This window comes from Myotis yumanensis, unplaced genomic scaffold, assembly GCF_028538775.1.
Source record: "Myotis yumanensis isolate MYYU_CA2020_CCGP unplaced genomic scaffold, mMyoYum1.0.hap1 SCAF_9, whole genome shotgun sequence".
NCBI lineage: Eukaryota > Metazoa > Chordata > Mammalia > Chiroptera > Vespertilionidae > Myotis > Myotis yumanensis.
In genome coordinates, this window is record NW_027223760.1 from 34,171,766 (window position 1) to 34,199,342 (window position 27,577).

At 40.0% G+C, this 27,577-nt stretch overlaps 2 pseudogenes; both read right to left on the minus strand.

Moving 5' to 3' along the window:
* Positions 1–2,429: 2,429 nt before the first annotated feature.
* Positions 2,430–3,369, minus strand: LOC139016906 (olfactory receptor 9A4-like; annotated as a pseudogene).
* Positions 3,370–24,971: 21,602 nt separating this feature from the next.
* LOC139016907 (olfactory receptor 9A4-like) lies at positions 24,972–25,916 on the minus strand (annotated as a pseudogene).
* Between the last annotated feature and the right edge of the window lie 1,661 nt (positions 25,917–27,577).

Here is a 27,577-nt window from a genome sequence, read left to right on the forward strand (position 1 = left end):
TATATGAGGTGGTTTACAGAAGGCATAGGAGTTTTATTTAAATACCCCTCTAGTCTTATTCTTTATCTTCTGATAATAAACATTAGTATAAAGCAGAAAATATAACAATTTAATTGTAATGACATAGAACAATATTTATACCTCATTAAGTATGAATATAGAGAAATACATGTTAGAATAAAACAGAAAAAGTAAATGTCCTGTCAAACATATGTATCAGGTACTATCTTGGTAAGCATTTTACTTTTATCAAGTAATTTTTACAGAGAGAGACTTTAAAAACTTTCCTGGTTAGAAGCAGTATTGTCTCCAGTTTTGTTTTTGTTATTATTACGACCATATAACAAAGTGAATGTTAACAGTGGCCAATGTTTAAATTAAGTGAAAATTGCAACACATTCAATCTGACATACCTCAAATTATACATAAGACTTGTTTTGCAGTATGCTAATTATATGTGAATGAGGAGTTCAAATAAAAGCCTACAATTGGTATTTGTTTTAAATATCTGATTATGTCTGTGTTCAGTTGTGAGGAGCAGAGAGAAAAATAAATAAATAGAACAAGAAGCTATGGGGCTTCAAGGTGTGTATACAGTAGAGGGGGTATGTGTGAGGATATTATTTCATTTTTGTATAGGAGACACCTGGAGCTGGGGAAATGAGAGCCCCCAGAGGACAAACCTATCTGTCTCCCAGGGCCCAGTGTGAAGATGAAGTGGGCATTCTGGTTGAGTATAAGCTTGGATTGCAGGGTAGGAACAGAATGACAGTGTTATTAACTAAATGTCTGTGTCCCCTTCAAAATTCTTACGTTGAAGCTGTGAAACCCAGTGCAGCTATATTTGGAGATGGAACCTCTAAGAAAGTAAATAAGGTTAAATAAGTCATAAGAGTGGGGCCCTGATTGGATAAGATTAGTGTCCCTTTAAGAAGAGCTACCAGAGATGGTTCATGCTCTCTCTCTCTCTCTCTCTCTCTCTCTCTCTCTCTCTCTCTCTCTCTCTCTCCTAATATCCACACACCAAGGAAAGGCCAAGTGAGAACACACAGAGAGGGTGGTCACGAAGAGAACATGCATGAGAAACTGAATTGGCCAGAACCTTGATCTTGAACGTCCCAGACTTCAGAACTGTGATAAATACATTTCTGTTGTTTAATGCATCCAGTCAATGGGTTTTGTTATGGCAGACAAATACAGATAGTAACCTTCCTTCATTCAGAATCAAAGACCAAATTGAAAAAACCTGGGCTTTGACACAAGAGATAGATGTCTGATGTGGCATTTGTAGCCCACTTGGCCCCAAATCCTCCTCACCTCTCATATTCTCCACTCAGCTACAGGAATTTTCTACTCTCCTTAGGTTCATCTGAGAAAATATGACCAGGGAATTCAGAGAAATAGTTTGGAACATTGCATCACTGGAGTTACAGGAGAGGGATAGAAATGTTGATGAAGGAGGAGAGGAGGAATCAGAACGCATTATCAGCAGGAGATCAGAGCCTTTGCTCATGGTGAAATAGGAGGAAGAGGAAGGAAAAAAAAGAAACATCAAGATTGAAAGACAAAGGGAGAGAGGGAGAAGAAATAGAAAAGTTAGTGGATAAACAAAGGGCAGGAAAGGCAGAGAGAAGAGGCATGTGTGACACGTTGAAGAACCAAAGAAACTATATATGAGGACAGTGAGCCCCTCTCCTTTTGTGCCTATCCCCACACATGCCACAAAGAGGAGGTTTGAGCAATAGGAACTTTCCCTGAAGTTTAGCAAAAGAAACTTTCCCTCATCTTTATACCCAAATATTTGCATCTTCTTTGTAGCACAACGATTCTCAGAATGAGAAGTATTAGAAACTCCATGTCACTACCCTCCACTGCTTCTGTAGAAAAAAGTATGTATACTATATTCACGTTGCAGTATCAGTGGGGCCAGGATAATAATATACTCAACCAGAAAAAGAGAGAACCAGGGGATATTCAAAATGCATATGTTCATCTTCTAAACAAATTGCATAAAATTATAGGACAAGCAACTAGCAATATTTGATGAAGAAACAAAGCGAGCACCTCTCACCTCACCTCCCACATCACTTCTTACCTCTCCTCAGAAATTCATTTTGAGAAATGAATTATAAGCAAATGAATTGGCCTAATAGAACTCTACACAAAATTACATATTTGCTTTCTCTAGTTCCTCCCACACCACAAGAAGTTCATCAGTAGAAATAAGGAGAAACTGAAGCTATGACATTCTAGTGGGCACAGCATGGGTTTTATTCTTACCTGACTTACCTGCTTCCATAGCATGATCAGGAATGGTACACACTTTTGACTTTTGTAAAAATGGTAATGGTGATAGTGCAGTTAGGGTTTCCTGAGTTAGTAAATAATCCCCAGTAGGGATCATACCCCCACCTAAAACTGACAAACAGTTAATACTTGAAAAGTTGACAGGAGCGTTTCACACTATCTCTAAGGGCCTCTTTGACTTTGTCATTCCGGAGAGTGAAGATGAAAGGGTTCAGGAAAGGAGTTACCACAGAAACCAGCAAGTAAACTATCTTATTGTACTGGGCTGCCTGCCTTTGATTGGGTTTCACATAGAGGAACAGGCAGCTGCCATATCCAAGCACAACAATGGTGAAGTGTGAGGCACATGTGGAGAAGGCTTTCCTCCTGCCAGAGGCAGTGGGGATCTTGAGGATGGTGGAGATGATGTAAGTGTAGGAGACAATTGTTGGTAACAGAGAACCAATGATAATGAAAATGGCCATTAAAAAAAGAATAAACTCTGTGAAAAGGCTGTCATCACAGGATAGTTTGAGAAGTTGCCCTCGGTCACAGTAAAAATGATCTAAGACATTCAATTTGCAGAAGGTCAGCTGAAACGTGGCATAGACTGGCCAGATTTCAGAAAGAAACCCAAACACCCATGACACAATTACCACCCAGATGCAGGTGTGGCTGTTCATAATGATGTTGTACCTCAAAGGTTTACACACAGCCACAGTCCTCAGCCATTGCTCCCAGTAATGTGAATTCTGTGGTCCCCACAGCAAGGTACAGGAAAAGCTGGATGACACATCCAGCCAGAGATATTATCTGCATCCCAGGGAGCAGCAACCCCCAAAGCATAACTGGAATGATAATAGATGTAAACAGGATCTCCAAGGCAGAGAGGTGGCCAAGGAAGAAATACATGGGGGAATGTAGACGTTTATCAACACAAACAATCACAATGATGACCGTGTTTCCCATTAATGTCACTGAGTAGAAGAGGAAAAAGGTAGCAAAGAGGATATGGTGTAGTTCCTCGGAGCCAGGGAAGCCAAGGAGACAAAATTCAGTGGCACTTGAGTGATTGCTCATCATTTAGTCCTTGGTTCTGCTCCTTGTGAAAGTCTGATACCAAAAGACAGGTGGCACTGCTCCACATGGTCCTGCTCTCCTGCTCTCAAAGAAGGAAGACAGATCAGGATGAGAAACTATTTCCTGATGATCAGATGAATTGCCCCTACTATTATGCTCTGCACAAAGACAGACCAAAATATTGCCTCTTCAAATCTAGCTCAAAGCTTGCTGTCAGGAATGGGTGATGGCAGATTCTTCTGTATTGGAGTGAGGAAAACCTTCCTTGTCTTTTCCCCCACTGAAAGTGCCTTCATTAGGGGACAGAGGATACAACATTTGAAAACTGAATCAATCAGCCCCTAAAGATTCTTGGATTGTTCTATTTCTTCTTAGGTTAACTGTATCATCTTATATAATAAAACCCTAATATGCAAATCGACCAAACAGCAGAAGACCAATCACTATGTCAAGCACTGACCCCCAAGGGGCAGTTGCTCAATGCAGGAGCTGCTCCCTTGGTGAGTGCGCTCTCACAGTAGGAGCACTGCTCAGCCAGAAGCCGGGCTCCGGGTTGGCAAGCGCAGCAGCAGTGGAGGGAGCCTCTCCAGCCTCCACAGGAGCACTAAGGACCCCTCAGGGTTCCGGACTGTGAGAGGGTGCAGGCCAGGCTGAGGGACACACCCTCCCCCCCAGTGCATGAATGTCATGAACCAGGCGTCTGGTATGATATAAGGGCATTCCAGATGATGTGCAAGTCAGGGAACATTGAACCCAGCTCTCATTCACACGGGGACTACACAGACCCACCTTGGGACCAGCAGAAAAACATCTCTGCTTTTCCATAGTTCTTATAACCTCCATATTACAGAGCAGCAAGATCTCCAAATGGGAACTCTGGAGCTTGGGATAATTTCCCAGAGCTGATTCATTTTTCTCTCATTCCATTTTCTTTCCAAAGTCTTAGGAGAAAGAAAAGATGGCACTTGGCCACAACAAAAATAAATCTCTACCCCTCAGTTCATCCATCCATTACTCAAATATCATCTCCTCAGAGGACTCTTTCCAATTCCTCTAACTCCATTTGGTAAGGACTTGATCAAGTTTGGACTCCGATTTTCTTCATAGCACTTATTCCCTGAAATTATGTTATGAGTTTAATTATTTTAGTCTTTAATTCATATGGGGAAAAATGCTGCAGAAAAAAAGATCTTGCCCTGCTGAGGTTCCATACATGTAGGGGTAAAGGCTTCACTATACACAAAATAAGTAAGTAAAAATTACATAAGATATTAGTTTATTAATCATGCCATAGAAAAACTAAAGCAAAGAAGAAAAGAGGAACAGAAAATCTATGTTTCTTTATTTGCTGTTCATGTATGACACTAGAATAAAATTCCTTGAGGGCAAAGACATGTCATATATTTCATATATATATATATATATATATATATATATATGTATATATATATATAATTATTCATGAGCCAAATAAGGATTGATAAACTTTTTTCTGGATGATTAGTATATGGACATATAATATATGACTAAGTAGGTCTTAGTCCTGGACAGGGCTAACTAGGCCATATCCCCTCAATGCCTCTCTTCTTAGTCTCCCTTCCTGCCTCATATTACAATTATTCCGTCCTGATGAAACCTCCCCAATACCACTGTGGCTCCTTTTCTGATGGGCAAACATGCCTCAAGGACAGAACTGTTGGAAGAGCTCAGCGGCCTGCTTCTCCACAATCTCTGCATAACTAACAGGAGATGAAGAAAGATGAGAGAGAAAGATCCTGAGAGACATCAGGAAATTGCGTCTATCCCTAGCATTAGGTCAGCGAAGACCTGAGTCTGCACTTTGCTGTGCACAGAGGACTTGGAAATGAACTTGTCTGTCCTGCTGCTCTCCTAGCCCACTCCTCACCCTCTAGGTGTCCCTGTGTTAGACAGCAACCAGACCCAGAACATCCCACCTTACTCTTTCCTCCATGGAGAAGCATCCTGAAGACACTCACCTCTATGGAAGGGCTTCACCACCACTGCTAATGTTCTCTAGCGCTCGGCCAAAGCTAACTCCTATCTGGCTACTGATGAGACATGTCCTCATGAGAACGCATGAGGACAGCCCAGTGTAGAGCTATATTTACAACCAGAGCAAATTGCTGCTGTCTTCACTCATGATGAAAAAGGAAACTGTCCTCAGGTAAGAGCTTAGATAAAAGCCCCAAAATAACAGTGCTGTGAGAACTTGAGGGTCTCTCTCTCCCCCCTTCCCTCCTACTTCTTTCCATCCTAAGGGGACTAGTCACTGAGGTACCTCTTCTTAACAAGCCCAGGTTCATGGTGTCCCTAAGCAATCAGTCTAGAAGGAGAAGCACAAACTTTTAGTTATGCCCATTTTGACCAATTAAGTTTCAGAACTTTTTAAACTTTTTGTTTCATGGGAAAACATAAAATCTCACCAACCAGAGGCTTCTCAATACCAAGGCTGCCTTCTCCAAGGCTCCAAAGTCTAAGTTTCCAAATGTTTCAAAAAAACTCTAAGCAGATTCCCCCTTCTTCCCTTCATCCAGTGCTCTCCCGGGATATTCTTAGCTGTTCAGAACCAAAATCAGCCCCCACCTCGCAATAGGAGACACCACATCTGACCTCTAAAATGCACACCGATATCCACAAAAGCCTGCACACTGGTCTCAAAGACTTGACTTCATAAAAAAAATCCCCTGTAAAGCCTGATTTCTCCTCCACCTGTTTTACAGAGGCTCCTGTTCTTAACCCTGTGTGCCCTCCAGAACACCATGGGGGTTGCTACCCCTAAACTCTACTCCCCTCTCTGGTATTGTCTCAGGTTTCCACATATTCACATCTGCATGCACTCCAGCAAGATTCGTCCAGCCATTGATTTCTATAGTGTGTCCCTGATTATCACCATCTGGGCACTTCAAAGCAGGGAATGCATGAGGACAGGCCAGTGTAGAGCTATATTTACAACCTGGAACAACTGAAAAATGCAAATTAAAAATCTGCTTGATTCTGAAGGGAGACAGAAGTGAGAGTCACAAAACATGTATCTGCATTTTGGGTTTCAAGTATACCTGTTAAATCTGAGATTATCAGTTTGTGCAGAAGAGCATAAATTAGGAATAATCAATCTTCCTTACAATTTCTCAAATTATCCAAGGCCAACCAGATTGCCACATAATCTTAGAGGAATTTTCTAAGCCTTTATCTGCATATTCTTTTCAAGAAAATGCTGTGAAAATTAATTTTACACACTTTTCTCTCTCACTTGATACATATTGCCCCACTTCTTTTTTTGTCTAATATTCCATTATATGGATGTCCTATTCTTTATTAGTTAGACCTCTTTGCTCATTTTTTGTTGTTTCCATTTTGATTATGAAAAATGATGCTATAAATAAGCTTAGAAATTTTTAAGTCCTTACACATTTATATTGCTAGAATAAACCCCTAGAGTTAGAATTTCTACATCAAAAAGTAGACATATTGTAGTCATTGTTTTTGATTGGCATAATTTTATACTTCAAAGACTTTGGATTGATTTGGAAACCACTAAGACTATATGATAGGAGCAATTCTCATTTCCAGATCTACTACCAGTCAAAGATATGATCAAATTTTTATTTTTATTTGAAATTAAGAAGAACTAAAGATATCTTAAAAGAGTAATAAAATGAAAACCTGATGAAATGGGAAATCTTTTGACCGATTAAAATTACCAAAACTTTCTGGGGGAGAAAAGAATTGATATCCTAAATATGTTAAATAAATTATTTCATAATTAATAATCTTACCACACAGAAAACTATTGGTTAATATAGTTTTACTGTTTTATTCTATCAAATATTTAAGAAAGAACTAATACCAATCCTACATAAAATCTTTTAGAAAATTGAGGAGAAGGGAACAGTGCCCAACTCATCTTATAAGGCCAGAATTATCTTTTTTTTTTTTTTTTTTTTTTTTTTTTTTTTTTTTTTTTTTTTTTTTTTTTTTTTTTTTTTTTTTTTTTTTTTTTTTTTTTTTTTTTGCTTTCAAGTTTATTTTATTTTTTTTTTTTTTTTTTTTTTTTTTCTTTTTTTTATTTTCCTCTTAAAGTATTACAAAGGGTATTACATAAGTATCCTTCCCCCCACCCCCGCCCTTGACAAACCACTACCCTCCCTTACCCCCCAGTGTCTTATGTCCATTAGTTATGCTTATATGCATGCATACAAGTCCTTCGGTTGATCTCTTACTCCCCTCCCTCCTGCCCCCCAACTCTCTCTGGCCTTCCCACTGCAGTTTGACAATCAGTTTGAGGCAGCTCTGCCTCTGTATCTATTATTGTTCAAAAGTTTGTAATGGTCTTTATTATCCATGAATGAGTGAGATCATGTGGTATTTTTCCTTCATTGACTGGCTTGTTTCACTTAGCATAATGCTCTCCAGTTCCATCCATGATGTTGCAAATGGTAGGAGTTCCTTCTTTTTAACAGCAGCATAGTATTCCATCGTGTAGATGTACCACAGTTTTCTAATCCATTCATCTACTGATGGGCACTTAGGCTGTTTCCAGATCTTAGCTATGGTGAATTGTGCTGCTATGAACATCTGGGTGCAAATATCCTTTCTGATTGGTGTTTCTGGTTTCTTGGGATATATTCCTAGTAGTGGGATCACAGGGTCAAATGGGAGTTCCATTTCCAATTTTTTGAGGAACCTCCATACTGCCTTCCATAGTGGCTGCACCAGTCTGCATTCCCACCAGCAGTGCACAAGTGCTCCTTTTTCTCCACATCCTCTCCAGCACTTGTCGTTTGTTGATTTGTTGATGATGGCCATTCTGACAGGTGTGAGATGGTACCTCATTGTTGTTTTGATTTGCATCTCTCGGATGATTAGTGACTTTGAGCATGTTTTCATATGTCTCTTGGCTTTCTGAATGTCCTCTTTTGAAAGGTGTCTATTTAGATCCTTTGCCCATTTTTTGATTGGATTGTTTATCTTCTTTTTGTTAAGTTGTATGAGTTCCCTATAAATTTTGGAGATTAAGCCCTTATCAGATATGACGTTGGCAAATATGTTTTCCCACGAGGTGGGTTTTCTTGTTGTTTTGTTGATGGTTTCTTTTGCTGTGCAGAAGCTTTTTATTTTGATGTAGTCCCATTTGTTCAGTTTCTCTTTAGTTTCAACTGCCCTAGGAGCTGTATCAGTGAAGAAATTGTTTTGGCATATGTCTGAGATTTTGTTGCCTTTGTATTCTTCTAGAATTTTTATGGTTTCCTGTCGTACATTTAAGTCCTTTATCCATTTTGAGTTTATTCTTGTGTATGGTGTAAGTTGGTGGTCTAGTTTCATTTTCTTGCATATGTCTGTCCAATTTTCCCAACACCATTTATTGAAGAGACTATCTTGGCTCCATTGTATGTTCATGCCTCCTTTGTCAAAAATTAATTGAGCATATTGGTTCGGGCTAATTTCTGGACTCTCTATTCTATTCCACTGATCTATATGTCTGTTCTTGTGCCAGTACCAGGCAGTTTTGAGAACAGTGGCTTTGTAATACAGCTTGATATCTGGCATTGAGATCCCACCTACTTTGTTCTTTCTCAGGATCGTTGCAGCTATTCGGGGTCTTTTTTTATTCCAGATGAATTTTTGGAGAGTTCGTTCTAGATCTTTGAAGAAGGCCATTGGTATTTTAATGGGAAGTGCGTTGAATGTATAGATTGCTTTGGGTAGTATGGACATTTTAATGATGTTGATTCTACCAATCCAAGAACATGGTATGTTCTTCCATCTGTTTATGTCTTCCTCTATCTCTTTTTTCAACGTCCTGTAGTTTTCTGAGTAGAGGTCTTTAACCTCTTTAGTTAAGTTTATTCCTAGGTATCTTAATTTTTTTGGTGCGATGGTAAATGGGATTGTTTTTCTGATCTCCCTTTCTGAAAGTTCACTGTTGGTGTATAGAAATGCCTCAGATTTCTTGGGGTTAATTTTGTATCCTGCTACATTGCCAAATTCATGTATTAAGTCTAGTAGCTTTTTGATGGAGTCTCTAGGGTTTTGTATGTATAATATCATGTCATCTGCAAATAAGGACAGTTTTACTTCCTCTTTTCCAATTTGGATGCCTTTTATTCCTTCTTCTTGCCTAATTGCAATGGCTAATACTTCCAGTACTATGTTGAACAGGAGTGGTGAGAGTGGGCATCCCTGTCTTGTTCCTGTTCTTAGGGGAAATGGTGTTAGTTTTTGTCCATTGAGTATGATGTTGGCTGTGGGCCTGTCATATATGGCTTTTATTATGTTGAGGTATGATCCTTCTATTCCCACCTTGCTGAGAGTTTTTATCAAAAATGGGTGTTGGATTTTGTCGAATGCTTTTTCTGCATCAATTGATATGACCATGTGGTTTTTTTCTTTCAATTTGTTTATGTGATGTATCACATTTATTGATTTACGGATGTTGTACCATCCTTGCATCTCTGGGATGAATCCTACTTGGTCATGGTGTATGATCCTTCTGATGTACTGCTGGATCCGATTTGCTAAGATTTTGTTGAGGATTTTGGCATCTATGTTCATGAGGGATATTGGCCTGTAATTCTCTTTCATTGTGATGTCTTTACCTGGTTTTGGTATTAGGGTGATGCTGGCTTCATAGAATGAGCTTGGAAGCGTTCCTTCCTCTTGAATTTTTTGTAGTAGTCTGAGGAGGGTAGGTTTTAGTTCTTCCTTGAATGTTTGGTAGAACTCCCCTGTGAAGCCGTCTGGCCCTGGGCTTTTGTTTGCTGGAAGCTTTCTGATGACTGCTTCAATTTCTTCCATAGTTATTGGCCTATTGAGGTTTTTAGATTCTTCCTGATTGAGTTTTGGAATGTTGTATTTTTCTAGGAATTTGTCCATTTCCTCCAGGTTGTCCAGTTTGTTGGAGTAGAGTTGCTCGTAGTATTGTTTAACAATCATTTGTATTTCTGTGGGGTCTGTTGTTATTTCGCCTCTATCATTTCTGATTTGGTTTATTTGGGACCTCTCTCTTTGCTTCTTGGTGAGCCTGGCTAGGGGTTTGTCAATCTTGTTTATCCTTTCAAAGAACCAGCTCTTGGTTTCATTGATTTTCTGTATTGTTTTTTTGGTCTCTATTTCATTGATTTCTGCTCTAATCTTTATTATCTCCTTCCTTCTGCTCACTCTGGGGTTTTCTTGTTGCTCTCTTTCTAATTCTTTGAGTTGTAGAGTTAGATGATTGACTACCATTTTTTCTTGTTTTTTGAGATAGGCCTGTAGAGCTATAAACTTCCCTCTCAGGACTGCTTTCATTGTGTCCCAGAGGTTTTGGATTGTTGTGTTTTCATTGTCATTAGTGTCCAGGATGTTTTTAATTTCTTCTTTGATGTCATCGGTAACCCAATCAATATTTAATAACATGCTATTCAGCTTCCAAGTGTTTGAGTATTTTGGGTTGTTTTTATTGTAGTTTATTTCTAACATTATGCCATCGTGGTCTGTGAAGAAGCTTTTTATGATTTCAATCTTCTTGAATTTGTGGAGACTTTGCTTGTGACCCAATATGTGGTCTATTTTTGAATATGTCCCATGAGCACCTGAGAGGAATGTATATTCCGCAGCTGTGGGGTGAAGTGTTCTGAAGATGTCAATTAAGTCCATCTGATCTAGTGAGTCATTTAGGATTGCTGTTTCTTTGCTGAGTTTTTGTCTAGCGGATTTATCCAGTGATGTCAGTGGTGTATTAAAGTCCCCTACTATGATTGTATTGTTGTCGATCTCTCCCCTGATATCTTCCAGAAGTTTTCTTATGTATGTGGGTGCTCCTGCATTGGGTGCATATATGTTTACCAGGGTTATATCTTCTTGTTGTATTGATCCCTTTAGTATTATGAAGTGGCCTTCCTTATCTCTGGTTATGGCCTTCACTTTGAGATGTACTTTGTCAGATATAAGTATTGCTACCCCAGCTTTCTTTTCCTTTCCATTTGCGTGAAAGATATTTTTCCATCCCTTCACTTTCAGTCTGTGTGAGTCCCTTCTAATGAGGTGGGTCTCTTGTAGACAGCAGATGTATGGGTCATGTTTTTTTATCCATTCAGCCACTCGATGTCTTTTGGTTGGAGCATTTAGTCCATTTACATTTAAAGTTATTATTGAAAGGTATTTGTTTGTAGCCATTTCTTTTTGTGTGTGTGTGTGTGGCTGTTTTCTTTCTGAGCTTGATATTTCTTCTTTTTACACCAGTCCCTTTAGCATTTCTTGCATGGCTGGCTTGGTGGTGATAAACTCCCTTAGCCCTTTTTTGTCCGTGAAGCTTCTTATTTCCCCTTCAATTTTGAATGATAGCCTTGCTGGATAGAGTATTCTTGGATTCAGTCCTTTGCTTTGCATCACTTTGTAGATTTCCGTCCATTCTTTTCTGGCCTGATGTGTTTCTGTTGAGAAATCATTTGATAATCTAATGGGAGATCCCTTGTATGTTACTTTCCGTCTCTCTCTTGCAGCCTGTAAGATTCTCTCTTTATCCTGAACATTTGCCATGGTAATTATGATGTGTCTTGGTGTGGGTCTTTTCGGGTTCACCTTGTTTGGGACTCTCTGGGCTTGTGTGACTTTTTTCTTCCCCACCTCAGGGAAGTTTTCTGATATTATTTCTTCGAATAGGTTTTCTAATCCATGTTCATCTTTCTGTTGTTCTGGCACCCCTATTATTCGTATGTTGTTTCGTTTCATGTTGTCCCAAAGCTCCCTTAGGCTCTCCTCCTGTCTTTTAATTTTTTTCTCCATTTGCCGTACAGTTTGAGTGTGTTTTGCTTCCTTGTCTTCTAATTCACTAATTCGGTCCTCTGCTTCTCCCAGTCTACTGTTGATACTTTCAATGGAGTTTTTTATTGAAGCTATGTCACTCTTCATTTCTTCTTGGGACTTACTTAAGTTGTTGATTTTTTCATCTGTTTCTTCTAGCTTCTTGCATAAGTAGTTGAGTTTTTCATCTGTTTCTTCTTGCTTCTTGAACATGTGGTGCATGTACTCTAGGAACCTTATTCTGAATTCTTTTTCCGTCATGTTGCATATCTCTGTCTCACTTAGCTGCTTTTCTGGCGAGTCCTCCTTTTCTTTCCTTTGGGGGTTTCTTTGCCTACCCATGTTTGATCTCGCTGACATATGTAGATGTTGAGGTGTTCAGTGGCTGCTCCCTGGGTGGCAGGGGCTCCTTGGGTTGTGGTTGCTGCTCAGACGGTTGCGGTAGCAGCTGCTTTCCAGTTGGCAGCAGCTCCTCTGGTGGGTGTTGTTCACAGCTGTGTTGGCTCTTCTGGCTGGTGGGGGGAGGCTTCACGTACAGTTGCTGTTCCACAGACAGAGGGTGTGGTGATCAGGAGGCTGTGGTGATCAGGAGGCTGCGGTGATCAGGGGGCTGCTGTTGCTTGGATCTGCTGCGTTGATTTAAAGGCACAAAATACAACAGAGCAAGGCACAACGTACTAGGCACTGAACACAAGTATATTCACAATATTAATAACTCCAAATAAAGGTGACCACCCGAATTAAGAGAATTAGGGGATAAGGGAGAAAGAAGAGAAGAAGATAAAAGAGAGAACAGAAAAGAAAAATAAGAAAAAAACAAAGAAAAAAGGAGTGCAAAAATAGAATTGCGAAAAAAGAGGGGGGAAAAAAAGAGAGCGAAAAAAGAGAATGAAGTAGAAGTGGGGAAGAGACTCCCCGTATGAGGAGCAAACTCCAATAGAACTGCCACTAATCTCAACAAATTCCAGCAACAGATCCCTGGAGATGAATGCAAACTACAAACCACCAATAATATCCAGCGGGGTAAGGGAAAACAGAAGCACAAAAATAACTGGGGTGGGGTGGGGGAGGGAAGGGAAAAACCAGCAGAAAAAAAAAAAGAAAAAGAAAAAGAAAAAGAAAAACAACCTCACAACCAGTCCTAAAAAAGAAGAAAAAACACAAAACAAAACAAACAAACAAATTAAAAAAAAAAAAAAAAAAAAAAAAAAAAAAAAAAAGCCCAATATATTCGACAATCAAGAAAACAATAGAAAGATAAGAGAGAAAAAAAATGGTTGGAAAGTGAAGAAGGATAAAGAATAGGTGTATAAGGATTTAGAGCAGTAGATTGGAAGTAGGATATATAAGTAGGGTGGAATTAGACAGGGGGTAAAAAGAGGGAATTGGGAAAGTCTGGACCAAAGTCTTACCCTTAAATAGGGTAAGAGAAACAGGACACCAAAAGGGGAAAAGTAAGGAAGAGGGTTTTAGCAAAGAGGTGGAATTGAGATAGGGAAAATTAATGCTAAAGGAACGATGAAAATAGAATGGAGAACACTAATCCCAAAAGAAAATAAAGAGAAAATAAAATGGCACTTCAAAAAATGGCAAAATGGTAGGAGCAACAATACTGGTCAAAAACAAAAATGTGGTAATTGAAAGGGTAAAATCAGGTGATGGAAAAAGAAGAAAAAGAGAAAAAAAAATTGGTTTCTTAGTAAAAAGGTGAAAAAATTAAAAAGAAAAAGAAAAAGAAAAAATTTGCAGTAGTGATGGTCCTTCGGCTCTTCCACTCTTCAGCCTGGTTCGCCTTAGTCCTGCCAGGTATTTAGGAGAGTGTTGAATCTGCCTGCATTACACTGTTCCTCCGTGTTGCAAATCCCAGAATTATCTTGACACAAAAGGCATCATGAGAAAATATATTTACAAACTAATATTCCTCATGAACATAGATGCAAAATTTTTAATAAAGTATTAGAAAATAAAATTCACCAATACATAAAGAGAATAACATGCCATAATGAATGATAATTTTATTCCAGAAATGCAAAGTCAGTTCAACACTAGCAGATTAACTGTACAGTTCACATGTTAACAGAATTAAAGAGAAAAACCACATGATCACTTCAATAAGAGAAGAAAAGGCACTTGACAAAAATCAATTCTCCTCCCCCTCTCCCCCCCCCCCCCAAAAAAAGGAAAATCAATACCCATTAACAACAAGAGAGCCCACTGCATGGGAGAACATATTTGCCAATGTTACATCCAATAAGGGTTTAATCTCCAAAATTTATAAGGAACTCATACAACTTACCAAAAGGAACAATCTAATAAAAAAAGATGGGCAAAGGACTGAAATAGACACTTTTCAAAAGTGGACCTACAGAAGGCCAAGAGGCATATGAAAATGTGCTCAAAGTCACTAATCATCTGAGAGATGCAAATCAAAATGACAATGAGGTACCTTCTCACACCTATCAGAATGGCTATCATCAACAAGTCAACAAACAACAACTGCTGGCCAGGATGTAGAGAAAAAGGAACCCTCGTGCACTGCTGGTGGGAATGCAGACTGGTGCAGCCACTGTGGAAAACAGTATGAAGTTTCTTCAAAAAATTAAAAATGAAACTCCCATTTGACCCAGTGATCCCACTTCTAGGAATATATCCCAAGAAACTAGAAATGCCAATCAGAAAGAATATATGCACCCAGATGTTCATAGCAGAACAATTTACCATAGCTAAGATTTGGAAACAGCCCAAGTGCCCATCAGCAGATGAGTGGATTAAAAAACTATGGTACATCTACACAATGGAATTCTATGCTGTTGTGAAAAAGAAAGAACTCTTATCATTTACAACAGCATAAATGGACATGGAAAGCATTATGCTAAGCAAAATAAACCGGTTGGAGAAAGAAACATCACATGATCACACTCATTTGTGGAATATAATGCACAACATAAACTGATGAACAAAAACAGATCCAGAGACAGAGAAGCATCAATCAGATGCTCAAACCTCAGAGGGAAGGTAGGGGAGGGTGGGGGGTAAGGGGGAGAGATCAACCAAAGGACTTGTATGCATGCATATAAGCCTAACCGATGCACACAGACACCAGGGGGTGAGGGCATGAGTGGCGGCGGGAGGGCAATGAGGGGATAAGGACGTATATGTAATACCTTAATCAATAAAGAAAGAAAGAGAAAAAAAGAAGTACAGATATGAGTTACAAAACTGTCATGAAAATATGAAGTGGAGCATAGGAAATGTAGTCAATAATATTCCAGTAACTATGTATGGTTTCGGGTGGGTACTGGAAATATTGGAGGAAACACTTTGTAAAGTATCTGATTATCTAACCACTACACTGTACATCTGAAATTGATACAAAATAATCTTGAATGTAAACTGTAATTGAAAAATAAAGCTTAAAAAAATTTTAAAAAATAGATCCAGAGACATAGAAGCATCGAACAGACCATCAAACCTCAGAGGGAAGACAGGGGAGGGTGAGAGGGGGAAGAAGGGTAAGAGATCAACCAAAGGTCTTTTCTGCATGCATATAAGCATAACCAATGGACACAGACACGGGGCGGGGGGGCAGCCAGGGAGAGGTCAATGAGGAGGGTGGGGTGGAGAAAGGATACATACTTTAAACAATAAAGAATTTAAATGTTAAAAGAGAGAATAAATCTTCTAATTTACTGGAAATGTCAAGCTTTTTAAAAGTCTACTATGTGGATATAAACAAGGAAGACATTTTGGGCTCATTTGGTGGATACAGGTTGTCTAGCTTTTGAAACTTGGCTCCCTTAGTGGTCCCCTGGCTCTCATTATGTGCTCTGGTGTCACCCCAGGCTGACCCCTTCCTAATCAAGATGCCCCTTTCTCTGACTTTCTGAAAAGCTCATTTCATTCCTGCTGAGATGCCTTTCACCCAAAAGAGAGGTTCACATTAGGTCGAAAATCTTGTCCCCTCCAATTACACATCAGAGCAATGACTCTGGTGTTTGCTGTTGCACCAACTAATTTATTTTCTCTAATTATTCTCTGCTCACCACCTCAAAGAGTAAATATTTGTATAATAAACGAAAGGATGATGACGAAATTAAAAATTAATTTATATACCTTAGCTTTGTGTGCGTGCATGTATATAAACATACAGTATGTGTATTTTTTCACACTTTACAAACCACTTTGACATATGTTTTCCATTAGTTTTTATCCTAACAGTAATTCAATTAAATAAAGACTCACTGATCACCCACCATCAGCAATGCACTCCTCAATACAGCCCATTAAAGATAAAAACATTTTTCCAGGCTGGTGTGACTCAGTCATTGAGCTTCGACCTATGAACCAGGAGGTCACAGTTGGAATTCTAGTCCAGGTACATGCAGGCTTGATCCCCAGTAGTGGGCATTCAGGGAGCAGCTGATCAATGATTCTCTCTCATCTTTGATGTTTCTATCTCTCTCTGCCTCTCTCTTCCTCTCTGAAATGAATAAAACTTATTAAAGTAGAAAAATATATATAAAAGACATGGATTTTACCTGAGGTTTCTCCATCCATGTGAGAGTGGAGAGTGGAAATAGTACAGTTACTTGTAACACACTGTGATAAGGGGTTTCCTACTTATAAGTGCTGTGAGAGCCCAGATGGGAAATACTGATTCTTGGGCTGCAGACCAGCAGTGTTAATGAACCATGAATGGATAAGTTTGAGGGGAAATAGATATGAAAAAAGAGTTGGTCAAAGCAGTGGCCAAACTAACAGTAGAATCTGGTTCGCCAATCTGATCACCTTTCCATGCTTGGACATTCTTCTTCCCCTGCACCAACGTTCTTTTCAGTAAACATTGGAATCGCCAGGATCTGATGCCACTAGACTCCTTTACTCCCTTAATCAGTGTGTTTCCATCAAGGTCCCATTCAGTTTATAGACTCATAATGGCAATAGTTCAAGTAACCCCATAACAGTGATTGCATGTTTCATATCCTCACTTGAAAGAAACACATACTGTTTCTAAAAGCAGCTATAGATTCAGTGTCACTTTTAAAGATTTGCATTTTGTCACAATAGTATCCACAAACATTTGAAGGTTGGAAAATAACACGTACACATGAGAGAAATACTTTTATTTGGTCTATAAACAATGTTAATTGCATTTTTAGATTCACACTTTCTTTACTATAGTACAATTTTTACCAAGAGATAGGAACAATGGATCTTACTGTTAGTTTACATAAGGTGATTTGATATTAGGTGATTGGACAAAAGGCAACAATCTTCCCCAGAAGTAGTTTTCATGGGAACATAATTGCAGGGGCACAGGACGAGATTGTTTGTAACACTCAGAACTAATTTAAATATAGGTAGAATCAGTGGTGGGATTTCATGACTCCCCACCTTCCCACCCACCCTCCATTTGTCTGGCATTCCAGCCCCAGAGATGCAGTGCTCTAGTAAGCAACCATTAGAAAGATGAGGTTTTGAATGGCTAACACAAGAACCCATTGTCACACATGTAAATCCCAGTGGGAATCCAAAAACTAGATTTATTACTTCCAGGTGGGAGGACTAACGAATATGAAACTAAGGCTATGAAAGTTTTGATGGGGGAAGATAAAGGAATCAAATCATTTTTCAAAACAAAGTCAGGCCTGAGTCATGTAGTGACCCTGCATACAGAAGTTTGATGAAGTGTAAAACCCTCAAAGGCCAAGGTAGAAAAGGTCACTGTTGCTGGTAGAGGGCCAGCAAAGGTAATTCTGTAATTATAAAAGATGGCTTAAATGCATATTTCTTCTCCTGCCTCCTCTTAACTTACTTTTAAAAATCTGTATAAAACAATAACTATATAATTGCATTGTTAAGTGGATAACACAGAGCTGAAACATATTTGTCAATAATAGGTAGGTAAGAACAAAGCTGTTTTGGAGTAAGAAAATCACACCAAACAGCAACTTGAATCTGAGAAATAAATGAAGAGAAACAGAAAGGGTAAATAAATTAATATAACAAATGTCATATATATATGTATGTGTGTGTGTGTGTTCTCCTTTATATGGTGTAATAATTGTTACAATTTATTATTGCATTTGTAGCTATATAAATGTAATATGTATAATAATAGCAGAAAAGTGAGGCGGACTCAGAACTATATAGGAGCGATGTTCATTATAAATCTGAAGTCAATTCTAAATAAAGATGTAAGCCCTCAAGCATCCACTAATAAAATAACATTAAAAAGTGGGGAAAAAATCAATGAAGAATATAAAATGTTATACTAGAAAATGTTCACTTCATGCAAAAGTAATATGACTATAACTAATATGTTAAATGATGTAGCAGAAAAGGTAGATAACATGCATAAATAAAAGAGGAATTTCAGCAGAGAGATAAGCACTATTAGAATGAATCAAATAAAAATATACCTAGGTATTTGATTCTTCTGGTTGCAATTGCAAAAGGAATTGTTTTTTCCATTTCTTTTTCTGAAGTTTTCAAGAAGGCAATGGATTTTTGCACATTGATTTTGTATCCTTGACTGTATTTGTTTAGTGTTTCCAGTAGTTTTTTGGTAGAGTCTTTAGGGTTTCCTATATACAGCATCATGTCTTCCCCAAAAAGTAACAGTTTGACTTCTTCCTGCTGGTGGGAATGTAGACTGGCACAACCACTATAGAAAGCAGTCTGGCGATTCCTCGAAAAATTAAAAATAGAGCTACCATCTGACCCAAATGAAGGGGAATATAAGACAATTGGGGGGGCTAGCAATCTGAATCTGTGCCAGTAACCAGTATTCTGATGCACATCCTTGTTAGCCTATAATTAAGCCACTGCCCCTTCCTTAGGCAATAATCTGTTTTCCTAAATACTTCCAGTTTACAAGGGCCATAAATCAAGAAATTAACAGCTTAGCCAGAGGGAAGGTCACTGGTACCACCCAGGCCAGGCCTTTAGATATAGTCTTACTTCCCCATTCTAACTAAAACTAAGGGGATAGAAGGAAAGCTTGCTCCATATTCATCACTCAGGCTTTGGAAAACTGACTCCCCTGAGTCACTGTACTAGTACATCTGCAAATAAAGGGTTTTTCCTGAATCTTCCGAGTACCCATTGTGTGTTTTCTGATCGCCTGGTAAATGCTGCAACACAGCAATCCCATTCCTGGGTATATACTCAAAAAACTCAAAATCATTTATATGCAAAGATAGAAGCATCCTTATGTTCATTGCAGCATTATTCACGGTGGCCAAGAGTTGGAAACAGCCAAAGTGCCCTATGGTAGAGGAATGGATAAAGAAGATGTGGTATATGTACACAATGGAGAACTACATGATTTACTTCATATGTGGAACATAAAATTGAAACTTATGAACACAAACAGCAGTGTGGTGGTTGCCAGAGGGAGGGAAGTTGGGGAAGAAAGGGGTCCTAATATGAGGTGACAGGAGAAGATTTGACTTTGGGTGGTGGGCACATGGTCCTATATATAGATTTTGTAAATTAGTAATCCATATATGAAACCTATATGTTCATGTAGACCAGTGATTCCCAAAGTGGGCGCTACTGCCCCCCTGGTGGGCGCTGCAGCGATCCAGTGGGGGCGGTGATGGCCACAGGTGCATTTGGGGGCGATGAGTAACTGCTATTAAAATTTAAAATAAATTAATTTCCAGGGGCTGAGTAATATTTTTTCTGGAAAGGGGGCGGTAGGCCAAATAAGTTTGGGAACCACTGATGTAGACTAATGTCACCCCAATAAAATAAAAAATATATAAATATTTTATCAATAGAAAAATATTGAATGAGAGATGAAGAATTCTTTCATGGGCTCATCAGTAGAACCAACACAGCAGAAGAAATTATCAATAAACTTGAAAATTGGCCATAGTATATGCACAGTTCATGTTTACTTATTTTGCTACAATCTAGTTATTTGGGTCACAATATTTTATACTAGAGGCCCAGTACATGAAATTCATGCACAGTGTGGGGGGGTCCCTCAGCCCAGCCTGCACCCTCTCCAATCTGGGATCCCTTGAAGGATGTCCAATTGCTGGTGTGGGATCAGGCCTAAATTGGCAGTCAGACATCCCTCTCGCAATCCAGGACCACTGGCTCCTAACCGCTCACCTGCCTGCCTGTCTGATCTCCTCTAACCCCTCTGCCTGCCTGCCTGATCACCCCTTAACCCCTCTGCCTGCCTGCCTGATCACCCCTAACTGCCTCTGCCTGCCGGCCTGATCGCCCCTACCTTGCCCTCCTGCTGGCCTGATCATTCCTACCTTGCCCCCCTGCCGGCCTGATTGCCCCTAACTTGCCTCCCTGTCAGCCAGATCAACTCTAACTTGCTCCCCTGCCAGCCTGATTGCCCCTAACCGCCTCTGCCTTGGCCACCAGCCTAAGTCGCAGTCTGGCCTCCCTCTGCGGGAGGCAACCTGGCAGATCAGGGGAAGGAGCCACCCCCATTACCCCACTGTTGCTGAAACTGCTGGCCTGAGCCTGGGCCCTTCACTGATGCACCTCGGCTCTTCGCAGCTGCCTGGGGCCCTCGCAGCCACCCCCGGCCCTCGCAGCCACTGTGGCTTTGTTTGGAAGGACATCCAGAAGGTCGTCCAGAAGATGTCCACTCTTGTTAGCATATTACCCTTTTATTAGTATAGATTATTAATTCAGAGAGAAAGGAAGAGGGAAAGAGAGATAGAAACACAGTGATGAGAAAGAATCATTGATCGGCTGCCTCCTGCACGCCCCCCACTGGGGATCGAGCCCACAACCCTGGGCATGTGCCCTTGACTGGAATCAAACCCAGGACCCTTCAGTCTGCAGGCTGATGCTCTATCCACTGAGCCAAACCAGCTAGGGCAGAAATGTGATTCTTTTATTCCAAGCAGCCTATTCCTAGCTAAATTTCAGTGATTTTATGGATTGGGTCCAGATCCTATAAGGCCTATCAGCTGGATGAAGGCTGTTTAAGAGGTTGGGTCTTAGCCTGTGTCTTAAGGTTGGATACCATCAGAGGATAAGCAGGGGTGAGCCCAAGGTCAGCTTTAAGGTCATTAACTGGTTCTGATTGACCTCTCCTTTTCTCGTCTAATTGGAAAACTGCACTTCCCATCAGCCTCTTGCTCCCTCCTACATCAACACTCCCGCTGCCTCCCCAGACTGCAACCAAAATGAGATCAGATTGCTGCAATAGCTGCCCCTAATTCTACAGTCCTTCCTACTCTTAGTGCCTCAGGCGAAGTGAGACACATTAACACCCCCTTCCCATGCAGATCTTCCCACACATACAGATAATTCTGCATGCATTTCATAAAGGTGTACTAAATGCTGACTGTTCCAGGATCAACATTTGGTTGACCACACTACAACTCTTTCCCTACAGAACTCCCTGCTTAGCTGGGCAAGGGAGGACCAGGCAGGGCACAATTGGGCTGGACTGGGTTGAGTAAAGAAAGAGGAGTTTGTTCCAGGGAGATAAGGCCAGTGGGTCATTTATAAGATTAACTAGAGGTCTGGTGCATGATATTTGTGCACTGGGGGGGGGGGGGGGTCCCCCAGCCCTTCCTGCACCCTCTCTCAGCCCGGGACTCTCACAGTCAGGGACCTCTCGCTCCTTACCACCCGCCTGAAGCAGAGGCGGGAGAGGCTCCTGCCACCACCATTGTGCTCATCAGTCATGAGCCCGGCTTCTGGTTGAGCAGCACTCCCCCTGTGGGAGCGCACTTACCACCTGGAGGCAGCTGTTGCGTTAAGCGTCTGCCCCTCGGTGGTCAGTGAGCGTCATAGCGACCAGTGGTTCTGCCATACGGTCAATTTGCATATTAGGTTTTTATTATATAAAATTCCCTTCAGAAATGAATAAAAGCTTCTGTTCTCCTGCATTCATGTCAACACCTAGTATTCCCAGAGTTGTACTTTTTCCAATATTATGAGTGCTATATGGTTGATGGCTGAGTAACCTTTGGCAAAATACTTAACTTCTTTGAACCTCTATTTTCTTATCTTCTAAAGTAACTACTCAATAACCTCACAGGTTATTGCTGGGATTAAATAAAAATATACAGAAATGCTAAGAAACTTAGTATACAGTCAATAATTGTCTCCTTCTATCTATATGCTCCCAAAGCATTTAGCAAAGTTTCTTACATGCACTAGGTAGCTATTTAATACATAAAAATTAATCAAATAATATAAAAATTATATTCAGTGTCTACTGAAAGAAATGCTGATGTTCATGGAACAAAATAACAGAGAGGTTAAGATCAAACTTTGGAGTCAAAGGATCCTGAGTCAAATAGTATTTCTGTTAAGAATTATTATCAATATTAATAAGACATTGGGCTATCTTAATTAGGCACAAAAAATAAATATATGAGGTGGTTTACAGAAGGCATAGGAGTTTTATTTAAATACCCCTCTAGTCTTATTCTTTATCTTCTGATAATAAACATTAGTATAAAGCAGAAAATATAACAATTTAATTGTAATGACATAGAACAATATTTATACCTCATTAAGTATGAATATAGAGAAATACATGTTAGAATAAAACAGAAAAAGTAAATGTCCTGTCAAACATATGTATCAGGTACTATCTTGGTAAGCATTTTACTTTTATCAAGTAATTTTTACAGAGAGAGACTTTAAAAACTTTCCTGGTTAGAAGCAGTATTGTCTCCAGTTTTGTTTTTGTTATTATTACGACCATATAACAAAGTGAATGTTAACAGTGGCCAATGTTTAAATTAAGTGAAAATTGCAACACATTCAATCTGACATACCTCAAATTATACATAAGACTTGTTTTGCAGTATGCTAATTATATGTGAATGAGGAGTTCAAATAAAAGCCTACAATTGGTATTTGTTTTAAATATCTGATTATGTCTGTGTTCAGTTGTGAGGAGCAGAGAGAAAAATAAATAAATAGAACAAGAAGCTATGGGGCTTCAAGGTGTGTATACAGTAGAGGGGGTATGTGTGAGGATATTATTTCATTTTTGTATAGGAGACACCTGGAGCTGGGGAAATGAGAGCCCCCAGAGGACAAACCTATCTGTCTCCCAGGGCCCAGTGTGAAGATGAAGTGGGCATTCTGGTTGAGTATAAGCTTGGATTGCAGGGTAGGAACAGAATGACAGTGTTATTAACTAAATGTCTGTGTCCCCTTCAAAATTCTTACGTTGAAGCTGTGAAACCCAGTGCAGCTATATTTGGAGATGGAACCTCTAAGAAAGTAAATAAGGTTAAATAAGTCATAAGAGTGGGGCCCTGATTGGATAAGATTAGTGTCCCTTTAAGAAGAGCTACCAGAGATGGTTCATGCTCTCTCTCTCTCTCTCTCTCTCTCTCTCTCTCTCTCTCTCTCTCTCTCTCTCTCTCTCCTAATATCCACACACCAAGGAAAGGCCAAGTGAGAACACACAGAGAGGGTGGTCACGAAGAGAACATGCATGAGAAACTGAATTGGCCAGAACCTTGATCTTGAACGTCCCAGACTTCAGAACTGTGATAAATACATTTCTGTTGTTTAATGCATCCAGTCAATGGGTTTTGTTATGGCAGACAAATACAGATAGTAACCTTCCTTCATTCAGAATCAAAGACCAAATTGAAAAAACCTGGGCTTTGACACAAGAGATAGATGTCTGATGTGGCATTTGTAGCCCACTTGGCCCCAAATCCTCCTCACCTCTCATATTCTCCACTCAGCTACAGGAATTTTCTACTCTCCTTAGGTTCATCTGAGAAAATATGACCAGGGAATTCAGAGAAATAGTTTGGAACATTGCATCACTGGAGTTACAGGAGAGGGATAGAAATGTTGATGAAGGAGGAGAGGAGGAATCAGAACGCATTATCAGCAGGAGATCAGAGCCTTTGCTCATGGTGAAATAGGAGGAAGAGGAAGGAAAAAAAAGAAACATCAAGATTGAAAGACAAAGGGAGAGAGGGAGAAGAAATAGAAAAGTTAGTGGATAAACAAAGGGCAGGAAAGGCAGAGAGAAGAGGCATGTGTGACACGTTGAAGAACCAAAGAAACTATATATGAGGACAGTGAGCCCCTCTCCTTTTGTGCCTATCCCCACACATGCCACAAAGAGGAGGTTTGAGCAATAGGAACTTTCCCTGAAGTTTAGCAAAAGAAACTTTCCCTCATCTTTATACCCAAATATTTGCATCTTCTTTGTAGCACAACGATTCTCAGAATGAGAAGTATTAGAAACTCCATGTCACTACCCTCCACTGCTTCTGTAGAAAAAAGTATGTATACTATATTCACGTTGCAGTATCAGTGGGGCCAGGATAATAATATACTCAACCAGAAAAAGAGAGAACCAGGGGATATTCAAAATGCATATGTTCATCTTCTAAACAAATTGCATAAAATTATAGGACAAGCAACTAGCAATATTTGATGAAGAAACAAAGCGAGCACCTCTCACCTCACCTCCCACATCACTTCTTACCTCTCCTCAGAAATTCATTTTGAGAAATGAATTATAAGCAAATGAATTGGCCTAATAGAACTCTACACAAAATTACATATTTGCTTTCTCTAGTTCCTCCCACACCACAAGAAGTTCATCAGTAGAAATAAGGAGAAACTGAAGCTATGACATTCTAGTGGGCACAGCATGGGTTTTATTCTTACCTGACTTACCTGCTTCCATAGCATGATCAGGAATGGTACACACTTTTGACTTTTGTAATAATGGTAATGGTGATAGTGCAGTTAGGGTTTCCTGAGTTAGTAAATAATCCCCAGTAGGGATCATACCCCCACCTAAAACTGACAAACAGTTAATACTTGAAAAGTTGACAGGAGCGTTTCACACTATCTCTAAGGGCCTCTTTGACTTTGTCATTCCGGAGAGTGAAGATGAAAGGGTTCAGGAAAGGAGTTACCACAGAAACCAGCAAGTAAACTATCTTATTGTACTGGGCTGCCTGCCTTTGATTGGGTTTCACATAGAGGAACAGGCAGCTGCCATATCCAAGCACAACAATGGTGAAGTGTGAGGCACATGTGGAGAAGGCTTTCCTCCTGCCAGAGGCAGTGGGGATCTTGAGGATGGTGGAGATGATGTAAGTGTAGGAGACAATTGTTGGTAACAGAGAACCAATGATAATGAAAATGGCCATTAAAAAAAGAATAAACTCTGTGAAAAGGCTGTCATCACAGGATAGTTTGAAAAGTTGCCCTCAGTCACAATAAAAATGGTCTAAGACATTCGATTTGCAGAAGGTCAGCTGAAACGTGGCATAGACTGGCCAGATATCAGAAAGGAACCCAAACACCCATGACACAATTACCACCCAGATGCAGGTGTGGCTGTTCATAATGATGTTGTACCTCAAAGGTTTACACACAGCCACATAACGGTCCACAGCCATCACTCCCATTAGTGCAAACTCTGTAGTCCCCACCGCGAGGTACAGGAAGAGCTGGGCAACACATCCAGCCAGAGATATTGTCTGCATCCCGGGGAGCAGCAATCCCCGAAGCATGACAGGGATGATAACGGATGTGATCAGGACCTCCGCAGCAGAGAGGTGGCCAAGGAAGAAATACATGGGGGAATGTAGACGTTTATCAACACAAACAATCACAATGATGACCGTGTTTCCCATTAATGTCACTGAGTAGAAGAGGAAGAAGGTGGCAAAGAGGATACGGTGTAGTTCCTCGGAGCCAGGGAAGCCAAGGAGACAAAATTCAGTGGCACTTGAGTGATTGCTCATCATTTAGTCCTTGGTTCTGCTCCTTGTGAAACTCAGATATCAAAAGACAGGTGGCACTGCTCCACGTGGTCCTGTTCTCCTGCTCTCAAAAGAGAAGGGAGACAGTTTAGGATGAGAAACTATTTTCTCCTGATGATCAGGTGAGTTGCTACTACTACTATGCTCTGCATATAGACAGACCCAAATATTACCTCTTCAAATCTCACTGTCAGGAATGGCTGAAGGCAACTTCTTCTGTATTAGTGTGAAAAAAGAAACAACCTTCCTTATCTTTTTTCCCCACTGGAAGTGCCTTCTCCAGGGGACAGAGGCTATGACATTTTAAACTGCTTAGTTTTTAAACGGAATCACTGGCCCCTAAAGGTGCTGGGATTGTTCTCTTTCTTATTAGGTGAATTGTATCAGACCATACAATGGCATTCCAGGTGATGTGCAAGACAGGGAACATTGAACCCCAGCCCTCATCCACACTGGTACTACACAGACCCATCTTGTCACCAGCAGAAAAGAGACAGGTGGTCCAAGAAAACATCTATGCTTTTCCCCAGATCTTATAACCTCTATATTACAGAGCAGCAAGATCTCCAAATGGGACCTCTGGAGATTGGGATAATTTCCCAGAGCTGATTCACTTTTCTCTCATTCCATTTTCTTTCCAAAGTCTTAGAAGAAAGGTAATATGGCACTTGGCACTGATAAAAATGGATCTCTACCCCTCACTTCACCCATCCCAGTATTCATATGTCATCTCCTTAGAGGGCTCTTTCCTATTCCCCTAACCCCTGATAGGAAGGACTTGATCAAGTTTGGACTCTAGTTTTCTTCGCAGAACTTACTCCCTGATATTATGTTAGGATTCATTATTTATTTCATTCCTTAATTCACATGAAAAAATGCTGGAGCAAACAAAGATCCTGCCCTGCTGAGAAATAGTTTCTATTCATATAGGATTTAAAGACTACACGATACACAAAACAAGTATGTAAAAATTATATATAAAGTTTTAGTTTATTAATCATGCTATAAAAATAAAGCAAGGAAGAAAAGAGGGTCAGAAAACCTATTTTCATTTATTCACTGTTCATCTATTACATTAGAATATAATTCCACTAGGACAAAGACATATATATAGTATTCATGAGCCAAATCAGTAATGCTAAAATATTTTGTTGATAATGAGAATATGAGCATATGATATATGACTAAATAGGTTCTGGTCTTGTCCAGGGCTAACAGGTTCATATCCCCTCAATGCCTCTCTTCTTGGTCTCCCTTCCTGCCTCACATTACCATTTACCTTTCCTCCCTTCCTGTTCTGATGCAACCTCCCCAATATCACTGTGAATCTTCTACTCATGGGCAAACATGCCTCAAGGACAGAACTGATGGAAGAGCTCAGCGGCCTGCTTTATCACAATCTCTGCATAACTAACAGGAGATGAAGAAAGATGAGAGAGAAAGATCCTGAGAGACATCAGGGAGCTGTGTCTATCCCTAGCATCAGTTCAGAGAAGACCTGAATCTGCTGCTCTCCTAGCCCACTCCTCATGTTTTAGGTGTCCCTGTGTTAGACGGAAACCAGACCCAGAACATCCCACCTTACCTTTTCCTCCATAAAGGAGAAGCCTGAAGACACTCACCTCTATGGAAAGGCTTCACCACCA